Source organism: Glycine max, chromosome 18, assembly GCF_000004515.6.
Source record: "Glycine max cultivar Williams 82 chromosome 18, Glycine_max_v4.0, whole genome shotgun sequence".
Classification (NCBI taxonomy): domain Eukaryota; kingdom Viridiplantae; phylum Streptophyta; class Magnoliopsida; order Fabales; family Fabaceae; genus Glycine; species Glycine max.
In genome coordinates, this window is record NC_038254.2 from 14,134,690 (window position 1) to 14,150,594 (window position 15,905).

A 15,905-nucleotide genomic window follows, 5' to 3' on the forward strand; every position below is an offset into this window, starting at 1 on the left:
GCCTTGTAAGTTGCAGCATATCGTGATGCATTACATAGTGAGGAATCGTCCCAAATATACTGATTCTTGTTTGCAAACTAAAAATTAGGAACTTACACATTGCATTCCATATGATCTAATGATCTTGGTTACAAAATTTATCATTTATGATATTTAATGTATGCTTGGTATTTATCTTTGTAAACAAAAGAATTTATTTTGTTGGACTTGTGATATATGGTTATATCAAAATTTATTAAGCTAAAATTTGTGTAATTTTTGTAGTATGTAAACAACACCAGCACCATATAAAACATTGATGGTTTTAACTTTTAAGTTACGGGTTTTAAACTTGTTTACCTAGTGGTTCTCAATTTACTTTTTATATGAAGTCTTAGATATTATGTGAAGTGTTATATTTTGATCATAAACAGGAAACAAATCAATCTTCCTCCATGCAATCACAAACAATGGGGAACGTTACGGATATGGAAGTAGGATCAGTCTCATCCAGTGTTACTTCTATTGCTGCTACTGGCAGTGGTGGTGGTGCTAGAGATCCTCAGATACAAGAAAGGGCGATCAACTTGGAAACAAACTTAGAATCTGAGAGAAAGATACAAAGCTTGATGGAATCTTACTTGAAATTTGAACGACAAAAGCAAAGATTAATGGAATTAGATTTGAAGGTTGAGAAGGAAAGGCTAAGATTAACAGAACTGAAACTGGAAGCTGATAAGGAAAGACGAAGGATCATGGAAGATGCATTGCTTTCTCTCTTTCATGAAATGCTTGGAAGGGTCACTCAAGAGTTTGCTGGCATGCTTTCTCAAACTCAGTTGCTACTTTGTTCTCGAATGTTTTTAATTTGCCCATACAACTACTTGTTAAATCAAATTGAAATTAAAATTAAGACATAAAAAAAATTAAAAGATTAAATTAAATGCTCAATATATGAAATTAAGATATGTGAGTCATTCAACATGAAGATTTAGATATAAGAGTAAATGCTCTTCCACTGTTATAAATTTATGGTGCTATTCCTATGTAATTTCAGGAACCAAATGAACAAAGTGAAGATCAGGCTTTTTGTGATGTATCTAGAGAGTATTCCTGAATCAGTTACGAGTGTTGGTTTACAGGGTCTAGATGACGACGCATGTCAGTTTCATTAAAAAGGTTGCAGGAGCTATTTCATTCAAATTTTCTAATTATCAAGCATATAATTGATCATTATGTGTTATCACAAGATCCTGTTTGTTTTATTAGAAGTTGCTCATTTAAATTTTATAGTTATGAAGCATATAATTGACCATTGTGTGTTATGACAAGATGCTATTTTTTATTTATTTTTTTGTTGTTCCCACTATGGAAGGAAGTTGGGATGATCTTGCTTGCTATATTTGTTTATAGATAATATATCTTTGTTCTATCGCTTCATGTATATACTAGTCAAAGTTAAACATTGTTTTTTATCCAAAAATTCATAGATAAATATTCTATGAATTCCTAGGGCTGAAATTTATGATGCTCAAATTTGACATATAGGATAAAAGATTGTTTAACTGTAGATACATTGTATTTGGCTAGTTGTTTGTTAGCAACAGCAATAACAATACCAGAAATATTATGCAAGCAACAGTCCATGCAGGGAGACCCAAGAGAATTACTACTAGGCCCATATATTTGAACGACTACAGCACATAGACCATTTCAGCACACCTAGTATAGGTCATAATAGAATCCGTTAGAGCAATTCTGTTATGCAATAGTGCAATTCTGTTAGGAAGAATATTATTGTTATATGATTTTCCCACTAGCATACAAACATATATCATGTATAAATAAGCACTAAATGAATAAAAATGGGAGAGAAGAATTTTGGTAATTTACCTTTTGCATACAGAGGTTCCCTTGTCCTCGAAACAAGGCTCTCGTCCCCTAAGCTCTTAACATTGTTGCTACATGTGCATACAGCTGTCAATGTTTTGTTCCTTTTAATTTCATCTGTCATTTCTTATATCCAGGATGGTGTTGACTAGTTTAACTGGGAAGATGCCAAACATCCATTGTCTAGTGCACCTGAACCAAAAAGAAGGTCTATTCCTTCAAAGTGGGAAGCTAAAAAGGTAACCAATACTTCATTTACAAGTATGGAGATGATTCAGCCTAGACAATGAGCGCAAATTGGTTTTTCTTATCACTCATACACTTCCATGATTCTACAGGTTGTATAGTATGTTAGAGCAATCTGCCAGGGATTAATCACTTTTGACAAGACAAAAGAGGAAGATAGTCCATATCTCTTGTGGGGAGATGATTCTGGTTCAACGGAAAGAGCAAATCATTTGACTTACATTCCTGCCCCAAACCACAAGTTACCTGGTATTAAATATGACTTAAAATTTTGGAGTTCCAAAATGTACCAATACATGATATTTGTTTTGCCTTTGACTTTGATGTATCTTCATTGTTAATAATTTAACTTTGCTTCTTAAGCCATGATGAGTCATATAATCCTCCTCTAGAGTACATTCCAACCGAAGAAGAGATCAATTTTTATCAATTGATGTTTTAGGAAGACTGCTCTAAGTTTATTCCAAAAATGTACCATGTTTTCAGGGAAAACATTTTTGTTGCTGCTTTCATATATAGTTGAACTAATAAATATGGCTTTTGATCAGGTTTGCATCTATGAGGAGCATTCCTGCATATGAGAATGCTATGAAATACTGCTTTGAACGTTGTTTGGATTTGTATTTGTGCCCTCGAGTTCGGAAAAACCGCGTGAGTGAAATATCTATATTGAAGAACTAATTTTCTGATTTTATTTTTGTTGCAAAATTTGTAATTCCTTGCTGAGTGAAATATCTATAAAAGTTGGCAATATATTGCTATATATAGTTCATTTACTTCTTTTCTTTCTGTGTTCTAGCTCAATATTGATCCTGAATCTTTAAAGCCAAAGCTTCCAAGTCGAAAGGAGCTTAAGCCTTATCCCACAACATGTTATCGAGTAATTTAGGCCATGAAGATGTTGTTACATTAATTTCACTCGAAGCTTCAGGACAATGGATGGCTTCAGGTATGAATGTTGATAGCATATCTTTCGGTCTCAATTAAGGTGGGATGGAGATGGGTCCCTTATTTTCTGTTATCTTCAATGGCTCAAGTGATGGAACTGTTTGTATCTGGGAGGTTGAAACTGGCACATGTCTTAGGCAGTGGGAGGTTGATGAATCTGTTAGTTGTGTTGCTTGAAATCCTCTGCCCAATATTCATCTTCTGGCTATTTCTATGTAAGTCTAATTTTATTTTCTATAAAGGTCCATATATTTTTTTTCTATAAAATATATATGTCTAGATTTTGAAAATAAATGTAGGGTAAATCTTTGATTTAGGGGCCAACATGTACTTGTACTTAACACTTGTTTGGGGGATGTCGAAGAGCAGAAACGGATTAAGGAGCTTCTCTAGGTTGACTCATCTACAGAATTGGATGACTTTGGTCCATGTTCTTGTCACTTCTTTGGTTCTAATCTAAAAATTCTAAAGAAGGCTCCAAGATATCTGTTCACTTCCGGTAAGTGCACCGGATCGCGCAAGTAGTATAAAACGGTAAGAACCGAGTATTGAACTCTCGGGGAACTTGTGTTACTTGGTAAAGCTATTTCAGTAAACAGATGTCTAGTGTGAAAAGAGATGTATTTATATGAACATGTGTGTAAACTAACTATTAAAAAGGGAAAATCACATGAGAAATGATGCGTGAAGACAAGAAGGTGACACGTTGGTCTTCCTAGTAGGTGCCTGATGCTCAAAGGATATTCTCTATTTAACAATGCTTATGTGTTATATGGTGTCTCCTGAAATGCTAAACCCCGATTCCTCATGATAGTCTAGCCTAATCATGATCAAGCATCGTCCGCAGATTCCTCTAGTTGGACTAAACTCAACCATGACCGCATTAAGACAAACATACAACAACTAGGTTACCATACCCCGATTCCTCGTGAAAATACAACAAACTAACCCTGTCCTATCAAGTTCTAAGAATCAAACTAGTTTCCACTGTTGAATGATCCTAAGGACACATGCATCTACGTTATCAAGGTAAAGGCATGGTAGAATGAAGTTCTGATAGCACAGTGAACACACAAAACATCATTAAATAGATAAAAAGATATTTACATCAAGTACCTAGAAGGAAGATCCAACAGAGGATTTAGCTTTCCATAACTGGGAAGCTTCCTTTACAACAAGGAAAAGAGAAAGATGAAAGATTGCAGAAATACAAGTGGTGGGAATGTCTCCTCCACCTCTAGGACCTCTCAATCACTCACACTCTCAGGACGACTTCCTCTTCCAGCTTTGGTCTCTGCAGATCTTCACACAACAAAATCTCTGAAACTTTTTGGACCTCTCTCCCTCTAGAACTGAAGACATGCAAGAGCTCCTCAAGAAAATGGCCAAACTCCTCCTCTAAATCTGATTTCAGGCTTAAATAGGTGGCTTTGTTCGTGCTCGTGCGCTTAGCGCAACTCTGATCCGCTCAGCGCACATTAGTGAATATTGACTCAGCCAATGGACTGAAGCGATGCGCTTAGCGGGATGACCCTTCACTTAGCGAACATGCACAACTTATCCTTCTTCGAGATTCTTCCTCGCGCTCAGTCGAGGAGGGTTGCGCTCAGCGGATGGCTCGCTAAGCCAGCAGATTGGCTTAGCGAGAAGGTGAAAATCATCACTTCACAAACTTGCCTAATTAACCTGAAATTGAGAGAAAATGATTATTAAACACACAAAATAGAATTACTAAGTATTTATTACCTATCTTTAACTAAAAGAACTTATAACACTACAAAATAACCATAAATTGAAGGAGTTTGATACAATTTACACAAGTTTTAAACACAAAAGTTAGTCGTATTTACCGACTAACAATATCCTAGCTCTCAATTTAGCCTTTGAATTCCTAACTAAACTTTTGATTGAAGGGGGAAAATTTAGTTCATTTAGTAAACCTAATTGGTCACTATGGGTGGATATTGATAATATTTGCATCAGTGTCACGTGATTTTTTATGTCCTATGCTGGTGGTTCTATTATTTTCTAACCATGCTTGTGTTTGTAGGCAACCAGACACCTAGTGTAAGCTGGATTAAAGATGATAAACATATGGGTTTAAAGTTAAGGCACTTTAAGGTATTTCCATATTTGTTTCCGTTTCCTTTTCAAGGTTCGTTGTTGATTGAAGTTTTGTTATTAAATGTTAATGAGTGTGTTTATGCAGATTGTTACTGCTGTAGAATGGCACCAGAAAGGTGACTACTTTTCGACAGTGATGTTGGAAGATATCCTTTGAGTGTTTCCTGTGGGCAATTGATGCATGCCTCATTATTCATTGGTTTATTTATTGGCAACAATGATTACATTGTCTCAGTGATGATTGTTTATGAAAACATTATCTTTTTAATATTTTTTTTTGGTATACTTTTGAAATTTATTTGCTTCTTCTTAGGTGTATGTCCATAAATGTGCACATGCTTTCATTGCATCCATATTACTACAATAAACCTTGATGTTTGCCTTATTTTGTTCAACACAGCACAAGGCATGGTTGGCTTTTGACATGTTTATAAATATCATTTTAGACTATAGATGTTATTTCCATGTCATGTTCCATTAATGGATGTGTTCAGTGTGTGGGTACTTTATCCATGGAGCTTACGGAAAACAAACTATACTAAACTAGTTCTTGAATGCCAACTTTTTAGCTGATTTGTTATCTTAAGTGGATGAAATGAAACTTAAAGGTATAAGATGTTAAAGTGGGGGTTGCTCTGTGTGTTTTTCCTTGACAATTTCTTTACATGAATCAAGAGCAATTCTGATACACCAATTATCCAAAAAGCTTACGCAAAAACTTCCATTCAAATTACACAGACTTGTTGTTAGGTCAACCTTCCATCCATCCTGTTACATCTTCTTTGTATGTACCAAAAAGAGTGTTCGTGTGTATGATTTATTGAAGACCAAGATCATAAAAAGTCTTGATACTGGGCTTCATGAAGCTTCATCCATTGCAGTTCATCCTGAAGGTATGGTTATTGTTATTATGAAAATTATATTGTAATCTATTTCTCTTCTACTCATTAATACAGAACATTATTCATCATAATTGTTTTGGTACACATTGCATGCAGGTGATAATTTAATTGTGGGTAGCAAAGAGGGGAAGATGTGTTGGTTTGACATGGACCTCCTGCATGTCTATAGTTGATGCATGGGGATAGAGATACATCTCATTGGAGCTTATTGGGATGGTTTATTGAGCACTACAAAGTCAAACTCACTTTGCAAATTGAGTTTAAATTAAATCATATATAGCAGTAATCGTATATGCACATTGCTTGTTCATTAGGTTAATTAACATAATTGTGGTCTTAAAGGTAGTCCGATAAGCCCATATGGCATTATCCAATTTTGTAACTCAATCCTTTATTGAAAAAGCAACTGTCTTATTAAGGATCTTCTTCAATTCCCTATTGGAAACCTCAACTTGGCCATTAGTTTGGGGGTGGTAGGGAAAAGCTACTTTGTGTCTCACATTGTAATGTCCCAAAACCTTTTGTAGTTGTGCATTACAAAAATGTGATCCACCATTACTGATGAGCACTCTTGGGACTCCAAAATGGGAGAAGATGTTCTTCTTGAGAAACTTGACAATAGTTTTGGCATCATCTTTCTGAGTAGCAACAGCTTCCACCCATTTGGAGACATAATCAACAGCCACCAAAATGTATTCATTAGTGTATGATGATGGTAGGGGGCCTACAAAATCAAACGCCCTAGTAATCAAACACCTCCACCTCAATAATATTCTGCAAGTGCATCTCATTCCTCTTGGAAATGCCTCTGGTTCTTTGGCACTGATCATAATGTTGCACATGCTCACGAGCATCCTTGAAGATATAAGGCCAAAAGAACCCGAACTATAGCACTTTCGCAATAGTTCAATGTCCTCGATAAGGTGAATTGTGGCAATGCCACAATATACTTCTGGGTTTCTCTTTGGTGACACTTTCTCAACAAATTATATGCTCCAAGTTTAAACAGATGGGGATCATCCCACACATAGTAATGAGCATCCCGTTGAAACTTTTTCCTCTAGTGTCAATTAAGATCATCAAGACTGACATTAATTGCTTTGAAATTGGCTATGTCTGTAAACCAAGGCCGCTCACTCACACACAACAAGTATTCATCTAGAAATTCATCATGAATCTCTTTTTCCTCAAGAGTGACTTCTTCATTTACCAATCTAGAAAGGTGATCAACTACTATATTTTCACAGCCCTTCTTGTCTTTGATCTCAAAGTCAAACTCTTGGAGCAAAAGCACTCATTTGATCAACCTTGTTTTGGAGTCAACTTTAGTCAAGAGGTATTTGATGGTAGCATGGTCTATAAAGATAATGACCTTGGAGCCAATCAAATATGATCTGAACTTCTCTAGTGCAGAGACAATGGCCAGCAATTCTTTTTCTATGGTAGCATAATTCAGTTGTGCATCATTCAGGACTTTGCTAGCATAATATATGGAATGAAACACCTTATTTCTCCGCTGTGATAGCACCGCTCCAACAACATAATCACTAGCATCACACATAAGTTCAAACTCTTGACTCTAATTTGGGGCAACAATGATAGGAGCATAAATGAGCTTCTCTTTAAGAGTGCAGAAAGCCAACAAACATTCCTCATCAAACTTGAACACAACATCCTTGTTCGGAAAATTACTCAATGGCTTGGCTATCTTGGAAAAGTCCTTGATGAACCTCCAATAGAACCCATCATGTCTAAGAAAGCTTCAGACGCCTTTCACGTTGATAAGAGGAGGTAGCTTCTCGATGACATCAATTTTGGCTTTATCCACTTTCATCCCTCTTGTGGAGATCTTATGGACAAAGACAATCCCTTCTTGGACCATGAAATGACATTTTTCCCAATTCAGCACAAGATTGCTTTATGCACACCGGGTCAACACTAATTCAAGGTTGGATAAGCAATGATCGAAGAAGGAGCCAAATAATGAAAAAACATCCATGAAGACCTCAATGCACTTCTCTGCGAGATCAACAAAAATGGCTAGCATGCATCTTTGAAAAATGGCAAGGGCATTACACAACCTACATGGCATCCTCCTATAAGCAAAGACACCAAATGGGCATGTGAAGGCAGTTTTATCTTGATCTTTAAGATCCATTGTTATCTGATTATACCTCAAGTAGCCATCCAAGAAACAATAAAAGGCTTGTCCAGCTAGCCGCTCCAACATCAGGTCCATGAATGGTAAAACAAAATGATCTTTCTTTGTGGCACTATTGAGCTTGCGACAATCTATGCACATTCTCCAGTCGGTGATAGTCTTTGTGGGAATGAGATCATTTTTATCATTGTGGATCACCGTCATGCCACCCTTCTTTGGGACTACTTGGACTAGACTCACCCAAGCACTATCGGAGATAGGATAAATTAGTTCGACTTCAAGTAACTTAAGGACTTCTTTTCAAACTTCTTCCTTGATGGTGGGGATAAGTCTCCTTTGAGGTTTCCTCATCTGTCTATAGTCAGCTTTCATCATGATCTTGTGCGTGCAATATGATGGACTAATCCCCTAGAGATCGGAGATGTGACATCCAATCGTCATTTTATGCTTCAAGAGCACCTCCACCAATTAAGCTTCTTCATTTGGAGTTAAAGCATTGCTAATGATGACCTATTTTGCATCATCCTCTTCTAGAAAAAACATATTTAAGGTGAAGAGGTAAAATCTTCAACTCTACCATAGGTTTCTCTGCAAGAGTATCCTTCTTCGGCTCCTCAAAAGTATATTTCCCTGGAGGAATTTCCTTCAATTTATCCAGATCTTCCAAGCAAGCCCTGAGATCTTTCTCTTCTTCATTCATGAGGCATTCGATGGCATTCACTAAGGCTTTTTCAAGAGGTAAATGCATGGTGAATTGTTGCACAACATAGTTTGCTTCATGTTCAATAGCCTTCACTCTAAAGTAAGTTTTGCTATCACTAGGATGCTTCATTACTTCAAAGAGATTGAAGGTCACCTTTTGGTCCTCCACACTCATTTCAAGATTATCATTTCTCATGTCAACAACTCATTTAGCAATGAGCATAAACGGTCTTCCCAAAATCAAAGGCACATCTAAATCTTCTTCAACGTCCATGGTAACAAAATCCACCGGGAGTGAGAACTACTACACTTTCACAAGGACATCTTCAACGACACCATAAGGTCTAGGGAAACAGTGATCCGCTAGTTGAAGATTCATTCGAGTTGGCACTATCTTCATGTTATCAATTCTCTGGCACATTGAAAGAGGCATCAAGTTGTTACTTGCCCCTAGATCGATGAGAGCTTTCCCTACAAACATCGTCCCAATTAAGCACATAATTGTCATGTTTTTGGGATCTTTGAAATTTTGTGGCAAGATTCTTTGAATCACTGCACTACAATTTCCTTCCACTACTATGCTCTCATTGTTGATGTATTTGTCTTTCTTAGTGAGAAGGTCCTTCAAGAATTTGATGTACATTGGCATATGTTGAGGAACTTCACCAAAAGGAATGGTGATCTCCAACTTCTTAAAGATATCGAGAAACCTTGCAAAATGGTGCTCTTTCTCCTTCTTTGATGGTACCAAGGGATAAGGGAAATCTTAGTAGGGGCAATAGGTGCTCCCTTCTTAGCTTCCCTTTCCATCCGACTCTTGATCTTAGAAGCTAAGACCTCATCATCTCTCTCCTTACAACTATTTTTTTTCTTCATTTTTCTCATTTTTTCTGCATTTTCAACACTCATTTTTTCTCTTTATTCTTAGCCTCTTCTTTCTCTCTTACATCTCCCTCCTCATCACTCACATCTTCTACTACCCCCTCCACTAACTCCTCACCAATAAGACCCTTCTTCCTTTTGCATCTTGTAAGCACAACCTTACATTTCTCCTTGGGATTCTTCTCAGTGTTAGCCATAAAATTTCCATTGGACTTCATCAAAAGTTGCTTGGCAAGTTGGCCTACTTGCACTTTAAGGTTTTTTGACTGCCAACTTCATGCTTTTGTGGTTTGAGATAGAGACTTGCATAAATTGTGTCAAGGTATCCTCAAACTTGATCATATCCTTGATTTCCTCCCTAATTATAACCTTGACGATATTGGTTTGCCATGTAATTGACCTCCTTATATGCTTTCTCTTGAACCACGCATAACCTTACCTCATGAGCCCCACCACACAAAGTGTATCCTTCAACTTGTAGACAAAGGATCAAGCTGAATGTTTTGATGATGCCAAAGGTTCACATGCGTCTCAAAGCTTTATTCAAGACAAAGAAATTAAAGATATTCAAGATGGATGATCAAGACAGTCTCTAGAGTCTTAGAAAGGGTATATTAAATAGGAAGGGAATTCCAATTGAAGTAGCAAAAGGTTTGGCCAAGAAATTTAAGTTAAAAAGTCTTTTTCAAACAAATTTACTCTCTGGTAATCGATTACCAGAGGATGTAATCGATTACCAGTGGCCAAAACTGATTTACAACATCTATTAAAATTTGAATTCAAAATTTGCACTGTGTAATCGATTACACATATATGGTAATCGATTACCAGCAGTTTCTGAACATTTTAATTCAAATTTTAAAGCTTGTAATCGATTACACATATACTGTAATCGATTACCAGAGCAGATTTTCAGAAAATATTCTCAACAGTCACATCTTTTTATGTGGTTCTTGAATGGCTATCAAAGGCCTATATATATGTGACTTGAGACACGAATTTGCAAAGAGTTTTTCAGAACAAAAAAGTCTTATCCTCTTATAAAGAAAAATTGTTTTATCCTCTTACAAATTCCTTGGCCAAATTACTTGTGATTCAATAAGGAATTTTTTAGTGCTCAAATTGTTCAATCTATCTCTTTCAAGAGAGATTTCTTCTTTTCTTCTTCTTCATTCTGAAAAGGGATTAAGAGACCGAGGGTCTCTTGTTGTGAAAGAATTCTAAACACAAAGAAAGGGTTGTCCTTGTGTGTTTAGAACTTGTAAAAGGAATTTACAAGATAGTGGAACTCTCAAGCGGGTTGCTTGGGGACTGGACGTAGGCACAAAGGTGTGGCCGAACCAGTATAAATCTGAGTTTGCATTTTCTCTTCCCTTAAACTCCTTTATTTATTATTGTTTTATATTCATATTCAAATTGTTCTATTTGAATCAATATTTAAGAAATTCATTATTAAGGGAATTTATAACTTGAATAGAAAGTTAAATAGAACTTTTAATTGGGGAAATAAGTTGTAATATCTTAATTCAACCCCTCCCCCCTTCTTAAGATATCTGAGGCCACTTGTCCAACACAACTTGCATAGTAGAAGATTGAGCTGATAGAAGGGAATGCAATTATTGTGGAAGCTTGTTGAGTTTGTCTGTAAGGGTTTCAATTTTCTTTGCAAGAAGCTTGTTTTGAGTTAATAGTGCATCATGAGAGGTGAGTTCAAGAAGGCTCTTCTTTGCGGGAGTATATGCTCTATCATGGAGGATGGCATGATCACTAGTTGTCATATTCTCAATAAGCTCCATGGCATCATCAGGAGTCTTCAACTTGATTTTACCATTGGCAGAGGCATCAAGAAGTTGCTTGGAATGAGGTCATAAGCCACCAATGAAGATATTGAGTTGAATTGGCTCACTAAACCCATGAGTGGGAGTCTTGTGGAGCAAACCACAGAAATGATCTATAAGACCTCACTAAAATTCATCAAGAAATTAATGAAATGATGAAATATCTGCCTTCCCCTTGGTGGTCTTGGATTCTAGAAAGTATTTCTTGAGAAATTTTTCTACCACCTCTCCCCATGTTCTCAAACTATTTCCCTTGAAAGAGTGTAGCCATCTCTTTGCTTCACTAGACAAGGAAAATGAGAATATAATGAGTCGAATGGCATCCTCTGGAACTCCGACTATCTTGATTGTGTTACATATTTCTATGTATGTGGCCAAATGAGCAAAGAAGCTTTATTAGGAAAACCATGAAAAAGGTTGCCTTGGATCAACTGGATGAGTGAATATGGATAGGAAATATTGGCCGCTTGCACATCCGATCTCACAATACTAGTGAAGTATTATGGCATTGTGGAACTCGAGTAATCTTCAAGCGTCACTCTAGGTGGCCTTTCTTCCACCATTGGAGGCTTCTCAAAGATAGGAGGAGCAATGGACACTATCGATTCCTCCAAGATAAGTGGATGAGTCAAAGATGGTGGAAAGGAAGAGGCTCCTCTTTCTCCTTGCCTAACTTGCTTCTCTTGTTGCGTTTGTTTCCTCCTTGAAGTGTTATTTTTTTTTACAAGCAGCTTCAATCTCTAGATTAAGTGGAACAAGGTTCTTCTTCGAAGTTCTACCTTGCATACAAGAATAAAAGCACTAGAGAAACAAGTTAGCAAGGTTCAAACACTTATTGCAAAAACTAAATTTTAGACAAAAAAAAAATCAAAGAAAAAGAATTTATGCTTAAAATGAAGATATAAAAACTACCAAGCACAAGGAACAAAGTCCCCCGGATACGGCGCAAAAACTTGTTAACTCTTTGGCAAGTGTACCAATTCGTCAAAGTAATATTAAAATGATAAGATCGAGTGTCGAATCCACAAGGACTTTGACTGTACTCAAAGTTAGTATATACTGAGCTTTAAACGAATGGATGACTAAAACTAAATATTTTCAGAGTGGTAGTGCAAAAATATAAACTTCAACCATAACAAAGGATAGGAAAATAGAGCAAGATGCGAGAGACAAGAAAATAAACACTTGGAGATGGAAAATGATATTTAGTGTAGATATTTGTGAAAATATTGGGTGCTTGACCTACCAAAATTATTCTTGATACAATGTTAAGGATTTTTCATCATTTCAAGTTATTCCAACTATTACCTTCATCAACTAAACTACTCTAATCATGATTCCTCATATGAAAGAGCTTAAACCACCTAATTTTACTCCTAATCCTTTAAGAGCTAAACCAAGTAATTTGCGTTAAAAATAAAGATGCATTAACAAGGCTAAATGACACCAGTCTATCCCTATACATGGGTTACCTATAAGTTCCTTCAACTTCTTAGGGTAAAAACATTTCCCAATGACTAACACCCTATAACATTCATGTGAATGAATGATCAAATCATAAACAAGACAGTAAGCTTAAAAAGGATGCAATAATATTAAAATAACATTAAATGGATAGTAAAGATCGTTACATCAAAGAGTGTTTGGTATCCAACCCCCCAACAATGTGTAATTTAGTTTCTCATAGTCATGAGAGGCTAAAAAACAAAAAATTGGAACAAAGGAAATAAAAGAAGAAAAAGAGCTCCAATATAGGTATTTTTCTCTATTTTGTGCCCTTTTCTGACCAGTTCCCTCCAAAAGCACAATGCCACCTTTTTATAATCTTCAAAATGTTACACAATCATGCTTTTTGAAAATGATTGTGTACTAAGCATGTATGCGTGTGTTGAGCACACATGCAAAGTACAATTGTCTCAAGTGCCCACGCGCTAAGCCTCCCAATGCGTGCTTATCGCCTATGCTCGATACAGTTAGCTTCCAGCTTGGCCTCACCCGCGGAGCGTGCACTGGCACGTTGAGCGAGCTGCTTTAACTCTTCAACATCTTTCAAACCTATGTTACTATGTCAAAACTCTACAAAAAAAAAAATAGAACTAAAACACTATAAATTGACAAACTTTAACATTCTCGGGATGAAAATAAGAAGAAACTAAATTCCTATCTTTTTAAGTCAAAAGAAGCATTGAAAGAGAAAAAAAAATTAGATAGTTGCTATGTAATTTAAATGTACAAACTAAGTATGCATAACAATTATCAAAGTGTGAGGTGAAATCCTATATTGGTTAGGAATGGAAAGTTGAACAACATATAAATGAAGAAAAGATACATAAACCCAAGTTTTAGATTTTGGGTTAAATTGTAATGTCAAACTCACTTATATGATTGACTCGGTGACCCATTGGTGAAGATCCCTTAGTGTTTACCCACCTCAAATGCCCAAAAATTGGGATCAAAACCAATGATTTAACATGATGACCATGTCGAACGAGTAAGATAGTGGAAATGAATCCTAGCTATGAGGATCTCTTTATCGAAAGTTTACCTAACGGTGGAGGTCAAGTGGCATGTTCGATGGCCTTGAAGTAGTGGAACGACATTGCAAGTAACTAGAACATGTTGACAATAATAATTCAGGGCGAGCAGCGGACAGGTTTGGGCGAACTTGGGTAAAAAAACTCAACTGATAATGAACCCAAACTAGCAAATAGATGACCCCTTTGCACCCAAAAATCCCTTCGGATTGGGCGGGTAATGAGTCAATAGGGTGTCGGACAGATATGTGCGGGTGATACACATCTTCGTACTCTCCATAGTTAACAACCAAGAAAAAAAAAACAATAGAAAAAAGATGGAACCAAAATGAATGAGTAGAATCATACAGAAAAATGATTGCATCATGAGACCCGTCACTCTACGCATGCCTACCAGCTCGGTACGTCCTTTGATGGCACCTACACGACCATGTCCATCTTTACATGATGATCAACGAGTAAGAAGAGAGGTTCAAGCAAGAGAAAAAGGCATGATATTTTTTATTTTGAACTTATGAGAGTAAGCTAGATCCGAGATGTAGTGTGAGATTGTGAGGTGAGAGAAATTCAATAAATCAATATAATATATATTAGTTAATAGTTTATACTTGACACTTATAATTATAATATATTAGTATATATTATAATAATTATAATTATAATCTTGTAAATTATAATAAAGACACATCATGATATAACAATTACATTGACCAGAAAAAATTAATACTGTCACCGATTTGCTTAGTATATTACAATTACATTATCACTTATTAGTTTTCAGTTTTACTAAAAAGATATTTTATACTAAACATTGTTTCATGTGCCACAGAAACTTCTCTTGCACTCCACATGCTAAGGCTTCGAACTGGCTCAATAGATTTCTGTTTTGTTCGGTTAGTTCAGATCCGAGTCCAACCTCGGTTTTTTGCTCACCCCTAGTAATGACTAGGCCGGTAAGAAGAACCACAATTAAGATCTAAGGCTGATTATTAAATATTTGTAAATTGTAAATAGCTTTCATTCGAGGAAAAAATGATCATAATCTTACTTGAGGGTATGAGATAAAATCCATATTGAATAAAAATAAAAAATTTGAGTACAAAGAGAAGATTTATAAAAATATAAACTTAAATCTTAAAATTTTAAATCACTTGTGGACTTATCATAATCTATTGGTGCATATAATGTTACAAGAAATAAAGTCCTGGTTATAATTATGACTTAGAGCCTAACATTGCTTACCAGTGCTTAACATTGATTGTTATAATGCCTAGACAATATTTGTCACCCTAAAATAGCAAATATCTATCAATGTAGCGTCGGGTGCTAGGGGAAACCTTCTAGCGGTGGACGTTGAACAGTGCAATGCCTAGTGTTGAATTACTGGTTTTGATCCTTGGATTAGAAAATGGGATTTTTTTTTTTTTTGCTCTTGCAAAATTTGATTGTTAAATTTAAAATAAGAAAATTAAATTAGCGTCCAAAAAACATAAAACATTAAAAACATACAATTAAAATACAAAAAGTAGTAAAAAAAATAAAATTTAAGTTCCCTTTTATAATGCCATACTTTTACATATATATATATATATATATATATATATATATATATGTCGTAAATTTATGATAACTTATTGTGAGGCTACATGCCCCACTCATTCCAATTTTTTGATATTAAATTATCATTTAAATTTTATTA

At 35.7% G+C, this 15,905-nt stretch overlaps 1 pseudogene; it reads left to right on the forward strand.

Annotated features, from left to right (window-relative positions):
* Window positions 1–449: 449 nt before the first annotated feature.
* Window positions 450–6,262, forward strand: LOC100800417 (ribosome biogenesis protein BOP1 homolog; annotated as a pseudogene).
* Window positions 6,263–15,905: the final 9,643 nt, after the last annotated feature.